Source organism: Berghia stephanieae, chromosome 10 (assembly GCF_034508935.2).
Source record: "Berghia stephanieae isolate SIO BIC M18660-M18661 chromosome 10, UCSD_Bste_1.3, whole genome shotgun sequence".
Classification (NCBI taxonomy): domain Eukaryota; kingdom Metazoa; phylum Mollusca; class Gastropoda; order Nudibranchia; family Aeolidiidae; genus Berghia; species Berghia stephanieae.
The window spans coordinates 126080-130205 of record NC_088369.1 but is presented as its reverse complement, the minus strand read 5'-3'; positions in this window follow the sequence as shown (position 1 = coordinate 130205).

Genomic DNA, 4126 nt, shown 5'->3' with positions numbered 1-4126 from the left:
GCGATATTATCAATTTTTTCGACAGAAACAACACTGTAAACAGCTGGGTACCCATTTCTTTTTACAACCGATTACGATGAGAGAATGTGAGGACTATGCGTCGAGCGAGGTTCGAATTCAGGACCTTCCGATCCGAAAGCGAGATTCATACCACTAGACCACTTTGGAAAGACAAGTGTTTAAATATTGTGTCCGAAAAATGGCCTTTCAAACTGTGAGCGACTTAAATAACCCTCATCTTGGCTTAAACTCTCAAACCTGAGACCTCACGAGTCTTTACTTTGATAATTATCACCTCGCCCTAGCTCATTTTGCGGCACTGCACTGCGACTAAGGCTGGCTTATTCCTGTCTTCCAGGAATAGACCCTAAAGACAAATTACTCCTTGAGTATGAATAAATATAGGGAGTCTTATTTTGAATCTTGAATTTACTATTATTACATTATTAGTACATACTATTATTACTATTACAACTGTGGTACGTGGGGTCTTAGAAAAAAGAATTTGGACACCCTGGACTCCCTTCATCGCAAACAATTGGATTCAATAGTCTGATGTCTGATCGCCCAGTAATGACGTGGTTCTAAACTAAGAAAATCGGTACTTTTTATTCTTCATTCTGGCTAGAACTTTTCATATGTCATGTGATCAGAATGTATAAAAGTCAAAACATGATCATGTTTATAATGTTTTTCTCCTCTGGATACACTTTTATGCTAGTAGGAGAAATATTTCATTAGGGCGCCCGCCATTGTTCCGATAGTTTAGAGCCAGTTACTAAGTTACTATGCGTCATTACGAGGGAAGTGACGTCATGACTGTGGAAGCCATGGAGACGAGTTATTGGCATGGGGTACATTGGCCAGACAAAATTAGTAATGAGGATATATATGACAGATGCAGAGTACAACCAGTCAGTACGCGAATAAAGCAGCAAACGTGGAAACGGTTCGGACACGTGCTCCGACGAGATGAAAATGTTCCAGCGCAAAGCTCGATGAATGATTCTTCAAACAAGGAGCCAAAACAGAGGGCGTACATCAACTTCACTTCCAACAACATTGAATGAAGATCTCAAAAAACATCAAATATACTTAGACACAACAATCGAAGAACTGATTTCAACAACACAAGGAAATATCCAATTGCCTCAGCACCTTAACACACATGATGACCTTCAAAAGCTAAGTAGAACACTGGGCAGAGATTTATGGAAACAAATTACCAACTTGATACTAGAAACACACTGACACACTCGAAGTAACACACACACACATTCACGGCAAGCATCCATAGAGACAGACTGACACACTCGAAGTAACATACACATTCACGGCAAGCGTCCATAGAGACACACTGACACACTCGAAGTAACACACACACATTCACGGCAAGCGTCCATAGAGACAGACTGACACACTCGAAGTAACACACACACATTCACGGCAAGCGTCCATAGAGACAGACTGACACACTCGAAGTAACACACACACATTCACGACAAGCGTCCATAGAAACAGACTGACACACTCGAAGTAACACACACATTCACGACAAGCGTCCATAGAAACAGACTGACACACTCGAAGTAACACACACATTCCCGACAAGCGTCCATAGAAACAGACTGACACACTCGAAGTAACACACACACATTCACGGCAAGCGTCCATAGAGACACACTGACACACTCGAAGTAACCCACACACATTCACGGCAAGCGTCCATAGAGACAGACTGACACACTCGAAGTAAAACACACATTCACGGCAAGCGTCCATAGAGACAGACTGACACACTCGAAGTAACATACACATTCACGGCAAGCGTCCATAGAGACAGACTGACACACTCGAAGTAACACACACATTCACGGCAATCGTCCATAGAGACAGACTGACACACTCGAAGTAACACACACATTCACGGCAAGCGTCCATAGAGACAGACTGACACACTCGAAGTAACACACACACACACATTCACGGCAAGCGTCCATAGAAACACACTGACACACTCGAAGTAATACACACATTCACGGCAAGCGTCCATAGAGACAGCGCAGCCATATTCATTTATTCATTTATTATTACTATTTACTATTACTAGTAAAAAGCCCGCAATTTCGCGGGGAAAGAACTATTTTCATTCGATATTTCTTGATTAGCTTGATTACGATTAGATGCACACTTTAATCGATGTGCTTGTCGTCGCTGCCATGCTTTATTCGGCATGATTTTAGTTTATCAGTCAGTAGATATCAATATCAATAAGTCACAAGTCTTTACCACGCTTGACTTGGGAGGCCTTCCGAAAGCTTCTACAAACTTAAATAATATTCCCTCAACCAATCCCAAGAAAAAGTAAAACCTAGACTACCTTTAACTAACCCTAATAGGAAAATAAACACCCAAGCATTATGACTAACCCTAATAGAAAAAAAAACAAACCTCGGACTGCTTTGCATTACCTTTCAATACTTCACAAATTAAAATGGCGGCCGAGAATCAAAAGAATGGTCAAATTAGGAAATTTTAAACTTTCACAAATCTATCAAGGTTTGTTCTAGTGTTTTTAAAATGCTTCTTTATTATGACAAATTGAATAAATAAACGCCTGACAAAAGATCTACAGTGAAAATACAAATTGAAAGAATACTGAGGAGGTAGGAGCTTTCGGAATGTCTCCCCTTTAGCTAACTTATGTGAGGTCAAATGAAAATCGGAAGCAGACGCGAAAAATATCAAGTTTGTTCGGGCTAGAAGCTAGACAAATACAATTGACAGTTTGCCGACAACGTTTAATTAAATATTTGCCAGGGCAATAATTATCACATCGATCGCATAAAAACGACAGCAATAATATCAGCAGTAATATTAGTGACGTTGTTGATCGGTGAAACTTGTTTAAAATTTGTGTAAATCCGAATACCTTAATGTGATCAAGTGAATAATATCACTATGAATGGCACGATTTGCTGAAAAATGCCAACACACACACACACACATGTATACACCACACACAACACACACACAAACACACACACACGCACACACACAAACATACATGCAATTAGAACATACTACTACATAACAACACTGATCACCGCTAAATCAACAACACAACGGAAGTAATAATAATACTTGATGTCATAAATAGATTGAGCAAACTGACAACTTTTTACAGTGACGAAATTGGTTGATTTTGAGAGTGTTAGTGTCGTCGGTACATATTTTATTATATCTGTGTGACTCAAAGAATTTTCAAACTGACTTTAAATTATAAAAGGAAATCAAGTTATCTGTTTATCTATCTGTAAAAAATACATTTCTAATTTTCAAATCTTTCAGTAGAGTTGTGAGCCGTATCATTATTTTTATTGACTTAAATAAGCACAATGTTCTCCACAATGCTATATTTTTTAAAGAAAGGATTACACGAGCAGTAATTTGAATGCCCGCCGACAGCTGTAGAGCATGATTATTCTTTCAATGAATTTCAAAAATGCATATCTAGATGCTTTATCTGTAGATAATTATAGAAATAAGCAAGTTTCTTTTTTTTTCTTCTTTCTTTGAAAATTCAAACCTGACACAATGCAATATAGAGAAAGCAGCTGTTTTTCTACATTCATTCAATTTTGAAACATATTTTTTGAAACAGAGCTTTTATCAGTTCGGATTTGTTTTGTTTTGTTTGTTGTTGTTGTTTGTTTTTTTCTTTTTTTATTTGGGGGGGGGGGGGGGGTGTTGATTTGGTCAGATTGTTTTTTCTATGGTTTTTATTTGGGGGGGGGGGGGGGCTATTTTTTAAATTATTTTTTTTATGTTTTGGTTGTTATGACTTCTTTTCGGGTTTCTTTTTGTTTTTGTTTTTTCATTGCTGGATTTGTTGATATTTCTTTTTAATTTTTGGTCTTTGTATTGTTTTGTTCTTTTTGGGTTTTTTTTTCGACAATGACGTATTAGAGGGTGACAGTAAAGAAAAAGTATAAAAGTATTTCTTTTAATAATAATAAATTCTGAATTATGCTACAATAATCTTTTTGGTATGATAGGTCGTCTGATCCATCAGGTAGCAGCAATTCGAGAAGTTCTTGGACGACATGTTGAGTGTAACGCGCCT